This window comes from Cavia porcellus, unplaced genomic scaffold (genome assembly GCF_034190915.1).
Source record: "Cavia porcellus strain 051 isolate PalLab524CR breed Dunkin Hartley unplaced genomic scaffold, mCavPor4.1 scaffold_8, whole genome shotgun sequence".
Classification (NCBI taxonomy): Eukaryota; Metazoa; Chordata; class Mammalia; order Rodentia; family Caviidae; genus Cavia; species Cavia porcellus.
This window is the reverse complement of record NW_026947491.1, coordinates 10191320-10200713: the sequence shown is the minus strand read 5'-3', so window position 1 is coordinate 10200713 and position 9394 is coordinate 10191320.

The window sequence follows — 9394 nt, the reverse complement described above, 5'->3', positions numbered from 1 at the left end:
GTGATACAATCATGTAGTAAAATGGTTTTACTAGGTCTAATGCATTTATTAAAATATTAAAACTTCACTATAATGTTAGTGCACAGATACTAGACCTACTGATTTAAAATACTTTATCATGTACAAGATTACAAAATTGAAAATTAAATAAAAGGAATATTTTAAATCATAATTTCCTATACTTCATGTCTTAAATACTTATGAATTCTGGAATTTAACACAAAATTAAGAACAAATATAAATGCAACAGCAAATACACTACACATTTGAATAGACCCATCAGATGGAGAACACTAACAGTGAAACTAATATTAACTGCAGATTTGGATTATAATAATGGACCGGTTTAAGTCACTCTCCATAACAAGTGTTCTAGTCTAAGGGAGGGCACTGGCCATAGAGGGAGGCAACTTATGTGTGAGAGGTACATGATCAACTGCAAATCTCTGGATCTTCCTTTCAATTTTGCTGTGAACTTAAGCCTGAAATTTAAAAAAACAGTTTATAGTGCAAAGGGTACAACTCCATGGTACAGCACTTGCCGGATACGAATGGAATCTCAGGTTTTTTGGCAACCACTGCAAAAAAGAAAAGAATGGAACCAAAAAGAAAACAGAAGAGAAGAAACAAAGAAGAAAAGCTATTAATTAAAGACAGGTACTGAAACTATTACCATGTTATAGAAACTCAATGTACAATAGGAGATAATTCCAAGATCAAAGTAGCACACTATTACTATCATCTCCTAAACCAAAGAGTGGAATATTATACAAAGCCATATAAATTAAATACTTAAGTGGGAAAATAATTCATAAGAGGGGCAACATTTTAAGTCAAACACATTTGTTTAAAATGTTAAAAGTTTAATCTTAATTCACACAAAGTAGCCATAGTGATTTAAAACATTTTCATGTACAGGAATTCAAGGAAAATTAAATGAATGAAGTATTTTAGGTTATAAATTTCCTATAATTCATTTCCTAAATTCTTCTAAATATGGAGTATTAACAAAAAATTAAACACAAATATAAATTGAACTGTAAATACACTTCACATTACAATAGAACCATGAGAAGGGGAACACAAACAGTGAATCCTAACACTGACTGCAGACTTCGCTTGGTAATGATGGGCCAGTGTAAGTCATTGTCTACACTAAGTGTACTACTTTAGAGGAGGGCACTGCCTGTGGAGGGAGGCAACTCATGTGTGAGAGGCACACAGTCTACTGGAAATCTCTGGATTTTCCTTTCAATTTTGCCGTGAACTTAATCCTGATGTTTATAAATGTTCATAGTGCAAAGGGTACAGTTCAGTGGAGGGGCACTTGCCTTGCATGAGTGGAGTGCCAGGTCTACCAATCCCTGGAAAAGAGAACACATAAAAAATAAAAGAGAAGAAACACAGCTGTTAATTAAAGATAGTTACTGAACCCACTACTGCAGAAGATACAGAAACTCAGTATACCCCTGGAGATAATTACAAGATCAAAGTAGCACAGACTAGATATCATCTCCTAAACTGAAGAATAGGAAAATATGGAGAACAACGTAAGTTAAAATCTTGGGGGGGGAAATAATGTATAAGTGACTTAACATTTTATTTTTAGTCACAAAAAACTCTTCTCAGTGATACAATCATACAGTAATATGGTTTTTACTAAGTCTAATGCATTTATTAACATATTAAACCTTCACTATATGTTATTACACAGACACTAAACATAGTGATTTAAAACTCTTTTCATGTATAGGATTTCAGAAGTAAAAATTAATAAATGGAGTGTTTTGGAATAAAATTTTCCTACAGCTAATTTCTTAAATACTTCTGAATTCTGCGGTATTAAGAAAAAAACAAGAACAAATATAAATGCAGCAGTAAATATACTACACATTTGAGTAGACCCATCAGATGGAGAACGCCAACAGTTTGCCCTAATGTTAACTGCCAACATTAGATGATAACGATGGACCACTGTAAGTCATCATCTGTAACAAGGGTACTCCTCTAGGGGCGGGCACTGGCCATGGAGGGAAGCAAAACACTTTGTGTGAGAGGGACATGATCAATCAAAGCCCTCTGGATCCTCCTTTCAACTTTGCTGTGAACCTAAGCCAGACATAAAAAACAAAGTTCTTAGTGAAAAGGGTGCAGCTCTGTGGTAGAGCACTTGCCTGACTTGAGTGGAGTCTCGGGTTGAGTGGCAACCACTGCAAAAAGGAAGACAATGAAACAGAAAAAAAAAGAGAATAAACAAAGAAACAAAGAAAAAGGTATTATTTAAAGAAAGTTAATGAATCTACTAATACCATGATACAGAAATTTAGTATACAATTGGAGATAATTCAAAAACACAGTAACAGTGTGTAGATATCACCTCCTAAACCAGAGTAGGACATTATACAGAACAATACAAATTACATACTTTAGTGGGAAGATAATAATTGTTAAGTGACTTAAAATTTTATTTTTAGTCACAAAAATCACTTTTCAGTAATACAACCATGTAGTAATATTCTTTTACTAAGTCTAACACATTTACTTAAAAAATTAAAAGTTTACTCTAATGTTAGTACACACAAAGTAACCATACTAATTTAAAACTATTTTTCATGTATAGGATTTCAGAAGTAGAAATTAAAGAAGTGTAACTTTTGGATTAAAAATTTCCTATAATCATCTCCTAAATTCTTCTGAATATGGAGTATTAACAAACAATTAAGAACAAACATAAATGCAACAGTAAATACCCTACACATTTGTTAGACCCATCAGATGGAGAACACTAACAGTGAACCCTAACATTAACCGCAGATTCAGATTTTAAGGATAAGGGTAGACTCATGGTAAGTCATCATCTATCACAAGTGTACTACTCTAGGGGAGAGCACTGGCCATGGAAGGAGGCAACTTATGTGTGAGAGGCACATGATCAACTGCAAATCTCTGGAGCTTCCTTTCAATTTTGCAGTGAACTTAAACCTGATATAAAAAAGCAAACTTCGTAGTGTAAAGGATACACCTCAGTGATAGCGCACTTGCCTGGCCTGAATGGAGCCACAAGAATAGGTTGAGGCTCTGCAAAAGGGAAGACAAAAGAAAACAACACAGGAAAAAGCTGTTAATTAAATGTAGTTACCGAAACTACTACTACCATGTTACAGAAACTCAGTATATACCTGGAGATAATTACAAGATCAAAGTAGCACAGAATAGGTATCATCTCCTAAACCAAAGAATAGGAAAATATATAGAACAATATAAGTCACATACCTAGGCAAGAAAATAATTGATAGGTGACTTAACATTTTATTTTTATTCACAACAATCACTTCTTAGTGATACAATCATGTAGTAAAATGGTTTTACTAGGTCTAATGCATTTATTAAAATATTAAAACTTCACTATAATGTTAGTGCACAGATACTAGACCTACTGATTTAAAATACTTTATCATGTACAAGATTACAAAATTGAAAATTAAATAAAAGGAATATTTTAAATCATAATTTCCTATACTTCATGTCTTAAATACTTATGAATTCTGGAATTTAACACAAAATTAAGAACAAATATAAATGCAACAGCAAATACACTACACATTTGAATAGACCCATCAGATGGAGAACACTAACAGTGAAACTAATATTAACTGCAGATTTGGATTATAATAATGGACTGGTTTAAGTCACTCTCCATAGCAAGTGTTCTAGTCTAAGGGAGGGCACTGGCCATAGAGGGAGGCAACTTATGTGTGAGAGGTACATGATCAACTGCAAATCTCTGGATCTTCCTTTCAATTTTGCTGTGAACTTAAGCCTGAAATTTAAAAAAACAGTTTATAGTGCAAAGGGTACAACTCCATGGTACAGCACTTGCCGGATACGAATGGAATCTCAGGTTTTTTGGCAACCACTGCAAAAAAGAAAAGAATGGAACCGAAAAGAAAACAGAAGAGAAGAAACAAAGAAGAAAAGCTATTAATTAAAGACAGGTACTGAAACTATTACCATGTTATAGAAACTCAATGTACAATAGGAGGTAATTCCAAGATCAAAGTAGCACACTATTACTATCATCTCCTAAACCAAAGAGTGGAATATTATACAAAGCCATATAAATTAAATACTTAAGTGGGAAAATAATTCATAAGAGGGGCAACATTTTAAGTCAAACACATTTGTTTAAAATGTTAAAAGTTTAATCTTAATTCACACAAAGTAGCCATAGTGATTTAAAACATTTTCATGTACAGGAATTCAAGGAAAATTAAATGAATGAAGTATTTTAGGTTATAAATTTCCTATAATTCATTTCCTAAATTCTTCTAAATATGGAGTATTAACAAAAAATTAAACACAAATATAAATTGAACTGTAAATACACTTCACATTACAATAGAACCATGAGAAGGGGAACACAAACAGTGAATCCTAACACTGACTGCAGACTTCGCTTGGTAATGATGGGCCAGTGTAAGTCATTGTCTACACTAAGTGTACTACTTTAGAGGAGGGCACTGCCTGTGGAGGGAGGCAACTCATGTGTGAGAGGCACACAGTCTACTGGAAATCTCTGGATTTTCCTTTCAATTTTGCCGTGAACTTAATCCTGATGTTTATAAATGTTCATAGTGCAAAGGGTACAGTTCAGTGGAGGGGCACTTGCCTTGCATGAGTGGAGTGCCAGGTCTACCAATCCCTGGAAAAGAGAACACATAAAAAATAAAAGAGAAGAAACACAGCTGTTAATTAAAGATAGTTACTGAACCCACTACTGCAGAAGATACAGAAACTCAGTATACCCCTGGAGATAATTACAAGATCAAAGTAGCACAGACTAGATATCATCTCCTAAACTGAAGAATAGGAAAATATGGAGAACAACGTAAGTTAAAATCTTGGGGGGGGAAATAATGTATAAGTGACTTAACATTTTATTTTTAGTCACAAAAACTCTTCTCAGTGATACAATCATACAGTAATATGGTTTTTACTAAGTCTAATGCATTTATTAACATATTAAACCTTCACTATATGTTATTACACAGACACTAAACATAGTGATTTAAAACTCTTTTCATGTATAGGATTTCAGAAGTAAAAATTAATAAATGGAGTGTTTTGGAATAAAATTTTCCTACAGTTAATTTCTTAAATACTTCTGAATTCTGCGGTATTAAGAAAAAAACAAGAACAAATATAAATGCAGCAGTAAATATACTACACATTTGAGTAGACCCATCAGATGGAGAACGCCAACAGTTTGCCCTAATGTTAACTGCCAACATTAGATGATAACGATGGACCACTGTAAGTCATCATCTGTAACAAGGGTACTCCTCTAGGGGCGGGCACTGGCCATGGAGGGAAGCAAAACACTTTGTGTGAGAGGGACATGATCAATCAAAGCCCTCTGGATCCTCCTTTCAACTTTGCTGTGAACCTAAGCCAGACATAAAAAACAAAGTTCTTAGTGAAAAGGGTGCAGCTCTGTGGTAGAGCACTTGCCTGACTTGAGTGGAGTCTCGGGTTGAGTGGCAACCACTGCAAAAAGGAAGACAATGAAACAGAAAAAAAAAGAGAATAAACAAAGAAACAAAGAAAAAGGTATTATTTAAAGAAAGTTAATGAATCTACTAATACCATGATACAGAAATTTAGTATACAATTGGAGATAATTCAAAAACACAGTAACAGTGTGTAGATATCACCTCCTAAACCAGAGTAGGACATTATACAGAACAATACAAATTACATACTTTAGTGGGAAGATAATAATTGTTAAGTGACTTCAAATTTTATTTTTAGTCACAAAAATCACTTTTCAGTAATACAACCATGTAGTAATATTCTTTTACTAAGTCTAACACATTTACTTAAAAAATTAAAAGTTTACTCTAATGTTAGTACACACAAAGTAACCATACTAATTTAAAACTATTTTTCATGTATAGGATTTCAGAAGTAGAAATTAAAGAAGTGTAACATTTGGATTAAAAATTTCCTATAATCATCTCCTAAATTCTTCTGAATATGGAGTATTAACAAACAATTAAGAACAAACATAAATGCAACAGTAAATACCCTACACATTTGTTAGACCCATCAGATGGAGAACACTAACAGTGAACCCTAACATTAACCGCAGATTCAGATTTTAAGGATAAGGGTAGACTCGTGGTAAGTCATCATCTATCACAAGTGTACTACTCTAGGGGAGAGCACTGGCCATGGAAGGAGGCAACTTATGTGTGAGAGGCACATGATCAACTGCAAATCTCTGGAGCTTCCTTTCAATTTTGCAGTGAACTTAAACCTGATATAAAAAAGCAAACTTCGTAGTGTAAAGGATACACCTCAGTGATAGCGCACTTGCCTGGCCTGAATGGAGCCACAAGAATAGGTTGAGGCTCTGCAAAAGGGAAGACAAAAGAAAACAACACAGGAAAAAGCTGTTAATTAAATGTAGTTACCGAAACTACTACTACCATGTTACAGAAACTCAGTATATACCTGGAGATAATTACAAGATCAAAGTAGCACAGAATAGGTATCATCTCCTAAACCAAAGAATAGGAAAATATATAGAACAATATAAGTCACATACCTAGGCAAGAAAATAATTGATAGGTGACTTAACATTTTATTTTTATTCACAACAATCACTTCTTAGTGATACAATCATGTAGTAAAATGGTTTTACTAGGTCTAATGCATTTATTAAAATATTAAAACTTCACTATAATGTTAGTGCACAGATACTAGACCTACTGATTTAAAATACTTTATCATGTACAAGATTACAAAATTGAAAATTAAATAAAAGGAATATTTTAAATCATAATTTCCTATACTTCATGTCTTAAATACTTATGAATTCTGGAATTTAACACAAAATTAAGAACAAATATAAATGCAACAGCAAATACACTACACATTTGAATAGACCCATCAGATGGAGAACACTAACAGTGAAACTAATATTAACTGCAGATTTGGATTATAATAATGGACCGGTTTAAGTCACTCTCCATAGCAAGTGTTCTAGTCTAAGGGAGGGCACTGGCCATAGAGGGAGGCAACTTATGTGTGAGAGGTACATGATCAACTGCAAATCTCTGGATCTTCCTTTCAATTTTGCTGTGAACTTAAGCCTGAAATTTAAAAAAACAGTTTATAGTGCAAAGGGTACAACTCCATGGTACAGCACTTGCCGGATACGAATGGAATCTCAGGTTTTTTGGCAACCACTGCAAAAAAGAAAAGAATGGAACCGAAAAGAAAACAGAAGAGAAGAAACAAAGAAGAAAAGCTATTAATTAAAGACAGGTACTGAAACTATTACCATGTTATAGAAACTCAATGTACAATAGGAGGTAATTCCAAGATCAAAGTAGCACACTATTACTATCATCTCCTAAACCAAAGAGTGGAATATTATACAAAGCCATATAAATTAAATACTTAAGTGGGAAAATAATTCATAAGAGGGGCAACATTTTAAGTCAAACACATTTGTTTAAAATGTTAAAAGTTTAATCTTAATTCACACAAAGTAGCCATAGTGATTTAAAACATTTTCATGTACAGGAATTCAAGGAAAATTAAATGAATGAAGTATTTTAGGTTATAAATTTCCTATAATTCATTTCCTAAATTCTTCTAAATATGGAGTATTAACAAAAAATTAAACACAAATATAAATTGAACTGTAAATACACTTCACATTACAATAGAACCATGAGAAGGGGAACACAAACAGTGAATCCTAACACTGACTGCAGACTTCGCTTGGTAATGATGGGCCAGTGTAAGTCATTGTCTACACTAAGTGTACTACTTTAGAGGAGGGCACTGCCTGTGGAGGGAGGCAACTCATGTGTGAGAGGCACACAGTCTACTGGAAATCTCTGGATTTTCCTTTCAATTTTGCCGTGAACTTAATCCTGATGTTTATAAATGTTCATAGTGCAAAGGGTACAGTTCAGTGGAGGGGCACTTGCCTTGCATGAGTGGAGTGCCAGGTCTACCAATCCCTGGAAAAGAGAACACATAAAAAATAAAAGAGAAGAAACACAGCTGTTAATTAAAGATAGTTACTGAACCCACTACTGCAGAAGATACAGAAACTCAGTATACCCCTGGAGATAATTACAAGATCAAAGTAGCACAGACTAGATATCATCTCCTAAACTGAAGAATAGGAAAATATGGAGAACAACGTAAGTTAAAATCTTGGGGGGGGAAATAATGTATAAGTGACTTAACATTTTATTTTTAGTCACAAAAACTCTTCTCAGTGATACAATCATACAGTAATATGGTTTTTACTAAGTCTAATGCATTTATTAACATATTAAACCTTCACTATATGTTATTACACAGACACTAAACATAGTGATTTAAAACTCTTTTCATGTATAGGATTTCAGAAGTAAAAATTAATAAATGGAGTGTTTTGGAATAAAATTTTCCTACAGTTAATTTCTTAAATACTTCTGAATTCTGCGGTATTAAGAAAAAAACAAGAACAAATATAAATGCAGCAGTAAATATACTACACATTTGAGTAGACCCATCAGATGGAGAACGCCAACAGTTTGCCCTAATGTTAACTGCCAACATTAGATGATAACGATGGACCACTGTAAGTCATCATCTGTAACAAGGGTACTCCTCTAGGGGCGGGCACTGGCCATGGAGGGAAGCAAAACACTTTGTGTGAGAGGGACATGATCAATCAAAGCCCTCTGGATCCTCCTTTCAACTTTGCTGTGAACCTAAGCCAGACATAAAAAACAAAGTTCTTAGTGAAAAGGGTGCAGCTCTGTGGTAGAGCACTTGCCTGACTTGAGTGGAGTCTCGGGTTGAGTGGCAACCACTGCAAAAAGGAAGACAATGAAACAGAAAAAAAAAGAGAATAAACAAAGAAACAAAGAAAAAGGTATTATTTAAAGAAAGTTAATGAATCTACTAATACCATGATACAGAAATTTAGTATACAATTGGAGATAATTCAAAAACACAGTAACAGTGTGTAGATATCACCTCCTAAACCAGAGTAGGACATTATACAGAACAATACAAATTACATACTTTAGTGGGAAGATAATAATTGTTAAGTGACTTCAAATTTTATTTTTAGTCACAAAAATCACTTTTCAGTAATACAACCATGTAGTAATATTCTTTTACTAAGTCTAACACATTTACTTAAAAAATTAAAAGTTTACTCTAATGTTAGTACACACAAAGTAACCATACTAATTTAAAACTATTTTTCATGTATAGGATTTCAGAAGTAGAAATTAAAGAAGTGTAACATTTGGATTAAAAATTTCCTATAATCATCTCCTAAATTCTTCTGAATATGGAGTATTAACAAACAATT